Source organism: Musca autumnalis, unplaced genomic scaffold (genome assembly GCF_047663935.1).
Source record: "Musca autumnalis isolate F117 unplaced genomic scaffold, ASM4766393v1 scaffold_5, whole genome shotgun sequence".
NCBI lineage: Eukaryota > Metazoa > Arthropoda > Insecta > Diptera > Muscidae > Musca > Musca autumnalis.
The window spans coordinates 103,650,772-103,664,487 of NW_027412088.1; positions in this window are offsets into that span (position 1 = coordinate 103,650,772).

The following is a 13,716-nucleotide window of genomic DNA, read 5'->3' on the forward strand; positions in this document are numbered from 1 at the left end:
CTTAAAGTAGACTTTCGTCGATGTTAAGTGTTCCCTATATGACGTGACAGACGCGAATGTTTTATAATTCTCATATAATTATTTTTTATTGGTTTGTAAATTAAAATCGAATGTCTCAACTAACGGGATTACAAATTAAATTCAATTAAGGTATTACCACTAAGCAAAAAGTGAGAGGACATAAGCAAAATGTAGAAAAAAATTGAAATTTAATACCGTTAGAATTTATTTTAGAATTGGGAAGTGTTCGAGGAGGATCTCTTATGGTATGCGCTGCATTCAGAGCTGGATGAAAGCATAATTTAAGTTTTGTTCCGACAAAAATAAATGCCGAAACATATGTTGAGTTGTCAGAGAACAACTTAATAGATATTGCTGGAGAACTGTACGGATATAATTGGACTTTCCAGCAGGCTATTGCCCCGAGTCACCCTGTTGGACCTACAAAGGAGTTTTTAAAGGCACGAAATGTACGGTTATTGGAGTGGCCAGCTATAACTCATGGCCACAAACCCATTGAAGACCTTCGGGGCATACTATCCGCCAAAGTTTTCGCGAAGTCAAAGGATTGCTCGAAGCTGGAAGCATTGAAATGTGCATTATTGACGGAATGGGAGTATATCACCACTAACACCTTAAGAAACCTAGTCGGTTCTATGAGACGAAGGCTACAGCAAGTCCTAATCCACAAGGACAATACAATATCATGTTAAATGTACAACAATTTTGTTCATTATTATGAATTTTTTAAAAATTTTCGTTATTGCACATATAATTATTTTCTATGACAGTTTTTTTATTATAAATTATTTTTCTCTAATATGAAATTAATAAGAACGCAATTTTCTTTTATATTTTAAAAGCAATCGTAAGCACTAACTACAATGTACAAATAATATTGGAAATATATTTTGTTTTCGATAATAAATATCACAATATTAGTTTGCACATATAATTATTTTACATGGGTATGTCGTTTTAATCTCGAATTTGAACTACAGTTATTGAAAAGAGTGATAATCTTTATTTCATACTGACCAACTTATTGTTATAAACCCACATCTAGAGAGGGTATTATAATTTAGTTTCGCAAAAACACTGTTATACTTCGAAATCCTCCTTTTGGTACAGCGATTTTCATATCTCGACGGGATCTAGCTATGTTTGTTTGTCCGTCCATCCATAATAGATTGTGTCGAAATTATGGACCGATCGAATTTTAAAATGGAAGTCGTATTCCAAACAAATTGGACACTTATAGATGTAGTTGCAAATGTTAAAAGATTTAGCTTACAATTGTAAATCGTTTGGTAAAGAAGTTTCTTCCAATTCGAAACTTGAATGCCAAGTTAATCTAATTCTGTAAAAAAATTTAGCTTAAAACTTCAAACTATATGAAAATTCTTTGTACCATTACTGGAGAAGGGTTTGACCAGCTCCAAGCCTAGAAATCAAATTATGGCTAAGTCGGGCGGTATCGCTACTCTTCGAATTTTAGCGCCCTATATCAATTTGTTTGTATGCTAGAGTGAGTATCACAGACAGACGGACCTGATCAAGAATATACTTACTGTCGAAGTCGCTTATAAGGTCGGTCAAAAAACGGATGAAATTGGGACGCTATAAGCGATAATCGTTATAAAGTATATTAATTAATAAAATAAGATGAGTTTGTACTGTATAGTGATTTCTAGGTATAAATATGTTGGTTTTTGTTTAAATAAATGCAATTTACATACTTTTTCGTATAAAGAACAGAGTTTTTAAAGGCTTTCCAAAACAATTTGTATGTTTGTAACATCATTTTTATAAAATAGTAAATACATTTTAAGTACATGAAATTCGGGTTCTGCGGTACCTTTGCCATAATAGGCAAGAACTTCGCTAAAAATTATTAAAAAAGAACAGAATGCGCTGAGACCCTCATTCCACAATATTGTATTTAACTGAATTGTGTTTCCAGTTTCTCACACAACGCATTTCAAAGAAAGCGGTATGACGTTATAAACCATGACGTTATTAGCTATTTCTACTGTATAAACTTTATAGGGTGGCAAATGATTATTTCATTGCGTAATATTACTATCAGACAGAGATCAGGCTCGAATATGTCGGTCAACTTCCTCGAGTACCCCCCACATATAATTTCAAATTTTTTGGCTTGAAATCCCGAAAATACAAACCCAAAAGCCACAAACAAAAAAAAACAAAAACATTCACCAGTGGGCGATTACTGAGAGCAAGGGAGCGTAAATTTCAATGTAAAACACTTTGAAATGTATGCTCTCTTGCTCTCAGTAAGAGCTCACTTGATATCTCTATCTATATATATAACAGGAGGAGGCATTGTGACTCACAAGAGAGCCCATGTGCTCTAAGTGAGCATAAATTTGTTATCGCTCACAGCCTGTGTAGATGCTAACACGTTGTGAACAACAACAAATTTACGCTCATTGAGAGCACAAGAGAGACCCAACAATTTTCTCTGCCTCACTCTGATATATAAAATTGAAATTTGTTTGTCTGTCTGTTTGTTTGTTTGTGCCTTATAGACTCGAAAACCGCTGAACAGATCTTACTGAAATGTTTAGGGTACATTGCTACATGGCCTGGAATGAAAATAGGCTATATCATTTTTTGAAATTTCGCGTTGATCTGGAGATATAGCATCAAAACCGGAGGTACCTCCAAAAAATTTAGATTTTGTATGCAAATATCTTTAGAACTGTTACAGATACAATCTCCAAATTTTGTATGCGTGACGGAATTTGATGTAGAAATAAATTTACCAAATTATATTCAAATCGGTTCAGATTTGGATATAGCTCCCACATACATATATTTTCGGCCGATTTCCTTATTTTATGTACCAAACATGCTATTTATGTCCAATTTCGATGAAATTTGGAATGTATGACGGAACTTGGTCTGGAAATAAACGTGCCAAATTATATCAAAATCGGTTCAGATTTGGATATAGCTCCCATACACATATATTTTCGGCCGATTTCCTTATTTTATGCACCAAACACGCTATATATGTCCAATTTCGCTGAAATTTGGAGGGTCTGACGGAATTTGTTCTAGAAATAAACGTGCTAAATTATATAGAGATCGGTTCAGATTTTAATATAGCTCCCATATATATTTTCGCCGATATCCTGTATTTTATGCACCAAGCACGCTATATATGTCCAATTTTGCTAAAATTTGAAATGTGTAACGGAATTTGGTCTAGACATAAATGTCCCGAATTATATCGAAATCGGTTCAGATTTGGATATAGCTCCCATATATATTTTCGGTCGATTTTACGCATTTGATGCACCAAACACGCTATATATGTCCAATTTGGCTGAAATTTAGAATGTGTAACGGAATTTGGTCTAGGCATAAATGTGCCGAATTATATTGAAAACGGTTCAGATTTGGATATAGCTCCCACATACATATATTTTCGGCCGATTTCCTTATTTTATGTACCAAACATGCTATTTATGTCCAATTTCGATGAAATTTGGAATGTATGACGGAACTTGGTCTGGAAATAAACGTGCCAAATTATATCAAAATCGGTTCAGATTTGGATATAGCTCCCATACACATATATTTTCGGCCGATTTCCTTATTTTATGCACCAAACACGCTATATATGTCCAATTTCGCTGAAATTTGGAGGGTCTGACGGAATTTGTTCTAGAAATAAACGTGCTAAATTATATAGAGATCGGTTCAGATTTTAATATAGCTCCCATATATATTTTCGCCGATATCCTGTATTTTATGCACCAAGCAGGCTATATATGTCCAATTTTGCTAAAATTTGAAATGTGTAACGGAATTTGGTCTAGACATAAATGTCCCGAATTATATCGAAATCGGTTCAGATTTGGATATAGCTCCCATATATATTTTCGGCCGATTTTCCACATTTTATGCAGCAAACACGCTGTATATGTTCAATTTCGCTGAAATTTGGAGGGTCTGACGGAATTTGTTCCAGAAATAAATGTGCTAAATTATATAGAGATTGGTTCAGATTTGAATATAGCTCCCATATATATTTTCGGCCGATTTCCTGTATTTTATGCACCAAGCACGCTATATATATCCAATTTCGCTGAAATTTGGAATGTGTTACAGAACTTGGTATAGAAATAAATGTGCCAAATTATATAGAAATCGGTTCAGATTTGGATATAGCTCCTGTATACATTTTCGGCGATTTCCTGTATTTTATGAACCAAACTCGCTATTTATGTCCAATTTCGGTGAAATTTGGAATGCGTAACGGGATTTGGTCTAGACATGAATGTGCCATATCATATCGAAATCGGTTCAGATTTGGATATTGCTCCTATCTATATTTTAGGCCGATTTTCTGTATTTGATGCTCTAAACACGCTATATGTGTCCAATGTCGCTGAAATTTGGGATGTCTGACGGAATTTGTTCCAAATATAAATGTGCCAAATTATATCGAGACCGGTTCAGATTTGTCCAATTTGATATGTCCAATTTCACAGAAATTTGGAAAGCGTGGCGCAATTCGTTCTAGAAATAAATGGGACAAATTATACCGAAATCGGTTCAGATTAGAATATAGCTCCCATATATATTTTCGGCTGATTTTCTGTATTTTATGCACAAAATGTGAATGTGAGACGGGATTTGGTCTAAAAATAAATTTGACAAATTATATCGAGAGCGGTTCATATAGGAATATAGCTACCCATATATATTTTCTGTCGATTTCATGTTTTTGTTACGTATGTTCAATTTCAATGAAATTTTGAAGACTTAGCAGTCAGTAAAAGTCATTATTATTTACAGAAGTACTTATAGTCGGGAAGGAATTGACAAAGGACACAGCTATTAAGTATCATGTCTTATGGAGACTTCTTAAGATTTATGTTTTATTATGATATATCTAAATCATTAGGAATACTTATAGGCGGAAAGGCTTTCGGAGGAGTGTTAGCTCCATAACAACCCTGAATAAGTATATAACGCCTTCATATCTCCTATATTTATTCGTTAAAATATTAAAAACATTAAAATAATTCTGCCATTCCATTATATTTTATCGTAGTCGGGGCAGCAAAGCGCACCGGGTTCAGCTAGTCTATATATATAAAAGAGCAGTGAGGTGAGATATTCACTGACTGACTGACTGATTCATCACCGCCCTGTTGGTGTGTAGGGGTGAGATAAGGCTGGGTTTTTGGAAATTCGACCCAGAAGTGTACGAAAAGTACTAAAAGGTACTAAATATGGTACCCTTTGTATTAGGGAAACGGTAAGAGCTAGAATTCTGAAATTTGGAATGAGGGTAACTGATTGAGAGTTAGAAAGATGTACCAAAGGGTTTTTGGAAAATCGACCTCTAAGTGTACGAAAAGTACTAAAATTTACAAGATTTGGTACCAATTGTATATTTTGAACGGATATAGCTAGAATCATGGAATTTGGTATGGAAATCAAGGTTGGGAAGTGGTGTTGATGTAATTAAATGTTTATGGAAAATAGTACTAATGTGTACGAAAAGTACTAAATGATACTAAATTTAGTACAAATTATATTTGGGTGAACGGATAGAACTGGAATCCTGAAATTTGGAATTAAGATTACTGTTGAAGTGTATGATTGAGACATGAGGGTGATTTTGGAAATTCGTACTTATGTGTACGAAAATTACTAAATGGTACTAAATTTAGTACAATTTGGATTTGTGTGAACGGATGGAGCAGGAATCCTGAAATTTGAAATTACGGTCAATTGTGGAGAGTAACGAAGAAAACTTTTTGGAAATTCGAACTATAAGTGCACGAATAGCACTAAATGGTACTAAATTTAGTACAATTTGGATTTGGGTGAATGGATATAGCTGGAATACAGACATTTGGAATGAGGGTCACTGATAAAGAGTAACAATGAAAGGTTTTTGGAAATTCCAATTATAAGGGTACGAAAAGTACTAAATGGTACTAAATTTAGTACAATTTTGATTTGGGTGAACGGATTGAGCTGGAATACAGACATTTGGAATGGGGGTTACCGATGAAGAGTAACAATGAAAGGTTTTTGTAAATTCGAACTATAAGGGTAAAAATACTAAATGGTACTAAATTTAGTACAATTTGGATTTGGGTGAACGGATAGAGCTGGAATCCTGAAATTTGGAATGAGGATCACTAATGAAGAGTAAAAATGAAAGGTTTTTGGAATTAGAACTATAAGCGTACGAAAAGTAATAAATGGTACTAAATTTAGTACAATTTGGATTTGGGTGAACGGATAGAGCTGGAATCCTGAAATTTGTAATGAGGGTCACTGATGGAGAGTAATAAAGAAAGGTATTTAGAAATTCGAACTATAAGTGCACGAAAAGTACTAAATGGTACTAAATTAAGTACAATTTGGGTTTGGGTGAACGGATAGAGCGGGAATACAAACATTTGGAATGAGGGTCACAGATGAAGAGTAACAATGAAAGCTTTTTGGAAATTCGAACTATAAGGATACGAAAAGTACTAAATGGTACTAAATTTAGTACAATTTTGATTTGGGTGAACGGATTGAACTGGAATACAGACATTTGGAATGAGAGTCACTGATGAAGAGTAGCAATGAAGGTTTTTGTAAACTCGAACTATAAGGGTACGAAAAGTACTAAATGGTACTAAATTTTGTACAATTTGGATTTGGATGAACGGATAGAGCTGGAATCCTGAAATTTGAAATTAGGGTCAGTGGTGGAGAGTAACAAAGAAAGGTTTTTAGAAATTCGAACTATAAGTGCACGAAAAGTTCTAAATGGTTCTAAATTTAGTACAATTTGGATTTGGGTGAACGGATTGAGCTTGAATCCTGAAATTTGGAATGAGAATCACTGTTGAAGAGTAAAAATGAAAGGTTTTTGGAATTCGAACTAAACTTATACGAAAAGTACTAAATAGTACTAAATATAGTACAATTTAGATATGGGTTAACGAATAGGGCCGGAATCCTGAAATTTGGAATGGGGGTCACTGATTAAGAGTAAGAAAGATGTACCAAAGGTCGAAAAGTCCTAAATGGTAGTGAGTTTAGCATGATTTGGATTTGGATTTGAAAAGCTGGAATCCTGAAATTTGGAATTAAGATTACTGTTAGAATATAGAATTGAGATATGGAGGAAGCTTTGGAAAATGGTACTAATGTGAACGAAGCAGTACTAACTGGTACGGAATTCGCTGTATTTGCGTGAACAGATTACTGTTGGAGTGAGGATTGAGGTAGTTTTGGAAATTAATACTTATGGAAAAGTGCTAAATGGAACTACATTGGCTATAAATTGGGGTTAGGTGAACGGATAGAGCTGAGATATGAACGTACATTTTGGAAAATCGTGTACGAAAAGTGCTAAATGGTACAAAATTTGGTACCTTTTGGTATTTGCTATATGGTAGAGAATTTTGTACAATTTGTGACGTTGTAAAGGGTAGAACTGGAATTTTGAAACTCGGTACTAGATTAGCAATTGGTGTTTAGAGTGGAGGTAGGGAGGAGGTTTTGAAAAATCCTACTTATTTATACAAAAAGTACTAAATAGTACTATAATGGGTTTCAGGAGAACAGATAAAGCTGGAAAAGTGAATTGGGGTTAGGATATATGTTGAATATAAGGAAGTAATATTTTAAAATACACTAAGTCGAGAGGTACCGTTATATGGGGATATACGAAAACGTGGATTTTTATGGCCATTTTGAATGCCGAAAATTTAACGGACCTATTCGGGTTCTGGGCGAAACCGCTAAAGCTAGAACCTTGCATTGTAAATGTGCGTGATTGTTGTTGTGAAGGCGTGAGATAAAGTTTAGTGTTTGGAAATTCGTACTGGAAGGGAATGCTGTGTTAGTGAAGGGTTAAAACCAGGAGTCAAATCTGAAATTTGGAAATTCGAAATAAAAAATATGGTAGTTGTGTAGGGATGCGATACTTCAGATTTTTTTGGTAAATTCTGACTACAATCGAAAAAAATATTGGTATTCACCATTCCCGTATTAAATATTGTATATATATATTGTGTTACCTTTCCGCATACGAAGTAGCGGGCATTTGCTAGTATACACATAAATGGGGGTGTTTTTGTTTATTGAAAGGCACAGCAACAACAGACACATAGGTACATACAAAATTCCAAAGAAATACATAACACACTTTAATAAAAGAAAAACTGATTGAAATAATTTGTAAATAGTCACACTTTTAAAATGAAAAATGTATAGAAACGTAGTTGAACGCTTCTCCTTAGTTGTGAAATAAAACAAATTTTACTCAAAGTTGACATCATCAGTGGGGAATCGGCATCTGGAATCAAATGATTATGTAATAAATAAATATGGATATATCACATTTCAAATATACATATGTATGTAATTACCAATATTAAATGCGATTTCTTCCTTGTCCAATAAAATAATCCCATTCAACTTGAAGAAAGAAAAAACAAAATAATTCATACCATTTCTTCTTATCCTCTTCGCCTGCTACGTTTGTTAACAACAACACAACAAGAAACACACGTGTTTGACGCATACACGCCATCAAAGCACCAAAGCCCCCTTCTTCGCTTCTACGTCTTCTATTATACAATACACACAACTCTTTATTATAAAACAGCATTCCGCAGCCGCGAGAGCACTTTTATTACTCTCGTTGAAAAACATCCTCTCTCCATCCATGAAAAAGATGTTCTAACATAAAAAATATGTTTTACCCAAACATATAAAATTGAGATATGTTACATAATGTTGCAAACATATATTTGTTATATATTTGTTTATATTTGTGTGCAACCGGTGCCGAACATATATTTGTTTGGATCCAAACATATTTCTAACATAAATTTTTCTGCGTGTAGATAAAGTTCGAAGACACACATATGTTCAAACAATTTCGACGCAATGCAGTTAATGCCTTTTCATACCCTTCTATACCCTTAGGCTGACGAGACAACTTGGTGCCGATTCAAACCTGCCGTCTGTCGCTCCAAAAATCCCGCCGACACCAAATAAAATAACTGATCGGCACGATAATTTGCGACTTGAGTGTCCTATTTGGTCGAAACTGTGTATATGGTAAAACTTCTTCTAACCGTGCAGCAAGATCCAAGACGGTTTACAACATCTTGGTGTATCTCTCTCACAAAAGTTCAGCATTTATGCTTAAGTACAGTTTAAGGTCTTTTCAAGGATACTTTGAAAATTCTTTACCGAAGGGAATTTTTTGATAAGATCGGCACACCACTTTGTAGTCATACATATTTTTAAAGGAACAATTAAGATTATTGGTTCAATGCTGGATTGATTGATGGATATTGTCTACTATGACAAAGAAAAACTACTATTATTAAAACAAGTGAGCAAAGGCTATAGTCGAGACGGTGCCGAATATGTTATACCCTACACCACTACCCCTGTGCACCTACCCCGAAATCTACTTGGTACTGATTAAAAGCTTTGCTGGTCTTTTTGATTATCATTTTACATCTTTTTAATGCACCAAATAGAAGCAGAGGTATTTGCTATTAAAGTAAAAACTTCAAAGTATTAAAATTGTGATTATCTTAGCGCCTTTTGCAGTAACTCTGATATTTTACCATAAATGTCACATTTTGAATTAATTTAAAACTCATATGGTTTAGTTTCATTATCAAGCTCTCTCCTTGGAATATCTCCAACAGAAGCAGAAATATCTGACATGAAAATAAAATTCCATAAATTGCAAATTGGGATATCCTAGCGTCTTTGTCAACATCACAAATATTTCACGAATTTATGTAACGCAATTTGGAACATATTAAAGCTCAGAATGTCTTCATTGTTGAAAGCTGAGAAACTCGTCAGTACAATTCAAATAAAAAATCGGAAATTGAGATATGCGCCAACCTATTTAGATCTTAATAGGTGTGATATTTCCCCATCCATTGACGGGCATTCCTTTTGGAATACGGCTTCTAATAGCGGAGATATTCCCTATTAACCACCAAAATTTCGTGACGATCCTATCAAAATTTGCGACCTGTAGCGTGATTACAAAGTTTAGATGGACAAAGGGACGGACGGGCGCACATAGCCAGATCGACTCAGATCGTCGAGACATTCATTTTGGTATACATAAATATGGGTCTACGACCATTATTTCGATGCGTTACAAACTATTAAGTCAAAACCAACTTCTAATACCCTCCCCACATAGTGGTGTAGGGTATAACTATTATCGAACCTGACAATGTCTTGAGAACATTTTGGTCCTCAAATAATGTCGAAGCAGCCATACTTCTTTCTCAGAGTGTATCCAATAGTTATAACTTTTTAAGTGATCGGCGTCATTGATATTCATGATTCAACATTTAAATAGCATTGACGATTTTTTCGGTATTAAATATAAATTTCCAGTTTGAGCGTTTGGCGTTGACGTTTGACTTTCTCAGGCAAACGGAACTACGGAAGAATCACATTGATAACGGTATTCATTCAATTCACCAACTAACTAGATTGCAAAGTTTAAGAACCGGTAGCAGCATATTAAAGCATTTAAACATCGAATCTTTAAACATATTGAGAAATAATATGTTAGTTTATTTAACTACATAAAATATTATCTAGTTGATATTTATAATATTATTTGTGGAATAATATAAAGTATTTTTTATAAATGTTTTATTGAAAGTGTCTTTGCAAAAACGTTCAAGACACATTTTTCTTATTCTATGTATTCCTTTTAATAAATTAATGTAATATCGTTCTTTGTTCATTAATTTTGAAATTTACAATGAAATCGTCATATGAAGAGCTCGATTGATAATTTGATAAAATTGCATTTATTTATTGTTTGTTGTCACACCATAAATATAAATTTTTAATGGATCTATGTTTAAAATTTCAATAAATTTTTTTTGAATAGTAAACAAATTCTCATTTTATGTTTAATGTTATGCATACATGAGATGACAATAATAGGGTGGTCTGATAATCAGAACTCAAACAAAAAACGTGGCCTGTAAAAAGGTAAGTCATAAAACACGTTTTGGTGGTCTATGCATGTCCAGTTTTTAGAAAAAATTTTAGAGCTGTACTATAAAAGGTTTGCAGAAAGCACTCTTCAACTATGTTGAAAGAATTTTGGGAACAAAAAGAAAACGATTTGGATCACTACATGGTTGAAGCAATGGCTGCACCTTATTTGCATCGTGCGGACAGACATAGCAAATGAAACGTGGTATCATAACGTATACTGTGGTTAACTTCTCCATCTCGTTCATAATATCGCTCGTTGCGATAAAAAATTGGGTAACGGCAAACTAACACCCATTCATAATTTCGTACTGGTTACTTCTGAAGGAACGAACGTGGCATACAGAAAAACCAAGATGGAAGAAACATATTTTCCACAAAAAATAATTAAAAGGTGCAAAAAGTCTGGATGATTACCAAAAATTTACCAAAGTGTAAAACATCAAATTGATGATTTGGTGCGGATTCATCCTTCTATAGGACATAGAAGAAGACTTTTCATACTTTTGGTATCCAGTAGAATCGAAAACGATTTTTTGTCCCAACTTTTATTTTTTTAGGCAATCATTCTATTTGCCAATTTAAAAATACTTTGTATTTCCATGTTTATATATGCATACATATTTAAATGTATTTGCAGAAGTAATGGATAAGCCTCATGCGAAATTACTTTATAAAGTGGTAAAAATCGTAAAAGTTGTAAAAGTCGTAAACGATTTTCATATAAATTTTGTGTACGGGAACGCAAAATGTGTAAAAGTGGTAAAAATTGTAAAAACTTTTTAGATCTGGAACAGAGCTACAGTTTCTTCAGATAATATCGAGAGAAAAATGTTACACTGGTCAGCAAATTGAAAAATTTTGGCTGTTTCATCCGAACTTTTTTGTGTTTCTTCCTCAAATTGGCAAGAATTTTCAAATCCGGAAGTAGTTTTTCGCCATCAGCTCTTGTTTTTTTCAGATATAGCTCAAAGCCATATTTTAAGACTTTTACCCAGATTTTTGTTATCACTGATCACCAAAAATATGTTTTCGTTTCATAAACATGAATACATATTTTAAGAAGATGCTGCGTAATCGACCCAAATAATTTTTTAGTGAACATACGTGGAGAAATATAGAACGCCCATGTAGGACTTTGTAAAAATTACATGTTTTTAGTACTTTAAAATAGAATTGCGTCATTAGGATAAGCAACCTGATATGCTGGATAAATAGGATGCTGGAGAGGATCATTAATTCCAGTATTGGGGTGTTGACGATAAGGAAAGCAGTAACTAGAGGTACCCCCCAGGGATGTGTACTCTCACCCCTGCTGTGGCTACTTGTGATAAACAATATTTTGGCGGAATTCGACAATCAGGGCATCAAGGTTGTCGCATACGCGGATGATGTGGTTATACTGATAACTGGCAAATTCTTGTCCACAATATCGGAGCTTATGCAAGGAGCCTTATCAAAGCTGTCCCGTTGGGCCAAATCCAACGAAAACAGAACTGGTATTGTTCACCAGAAAGCGTAAGCTCGGCTACTTCGTGCCACCAACATTGGATGGACTGCAATTACATTTATCTCCTGAAGCCAAATACCTAGGTACAATCCTGGATTCACAATTGAGATGGAAGAGGAACGGACGAAGAGAGGTATGATTGCACTTCCTTCATGTAAAAATTCGATTGGGAAAAGCTGGGGATTAAATCCAACTATTATACACTGGCTGTATAATACTGTTGTGAGACCCATCTTATCCTACGGATGCCTTGTCTGGTGGCACGCGCTTCGATATAAATCGAACTCCGGCAACAAAGACGAGGTGCAAAGGGCAGCCTCGATCCTGATAACCGGAGCTCCTCCTCTGGACGGTCTGGCTTTCTACACAGACGGTTCCAAGAGGGAAGAAGGTACCGGAGCTGGCGTCTACTGCGAAAAGCTTTGTCTCGAATACTCATTAAGGTTGAATCGATCAAAATGGCTGCAGAGTTGATAAAAAGTCTAGATGCAGAAATCTTTGAACCGGTGACTATATTCGTTGATAGTCAGCCGGCTCTTAAAGCCATCAAATCCTCCAACATCAAATCTGAGGCCGTTCTTGAGTGTAGAACTGTTTTGGTGAACCTCACAAACTCTGTCCGACTCTGCTGGGTACCGGGACACAGTGACATTGTGGGAAACGAGAAGGCAAATGAACTGGCAAGACATGGATCCCAATCAACAAGTCTAGCAATCACTGACTCAATCAAACCACCCATATGTCACCTTTTTCGGAGAGTGGGGACGTTCTTTGAAGAACGAGCCAAGGAACTATGAATCAAGGTGCAACGTGTCAAGGGCCATTTGGCTGACTCTATCAATAAACAGAACAGCTTCACTCTTAAATTTGAGCATACCAGAAATCAGGGTATTGACGGGAGTCATTACCGGTCATTGCAACATCCGAGCTTTTATCGGCAAATGGCAGGATGATGGCGTGGATTATTGCAGGCTCTGTGAAGATGAGGAGGAAACGGAGACTATTGAGCATATTTTATGTCGTTGCCCGATGTTAACTCGAAAGCGATATAGATTAACAGGAGTATGCTTTCCTCCAAGCTTAACCTTCTACTCAAACATGGAACCAACAATCATAAATAACATCATCAAAAATTCGAATTGGCT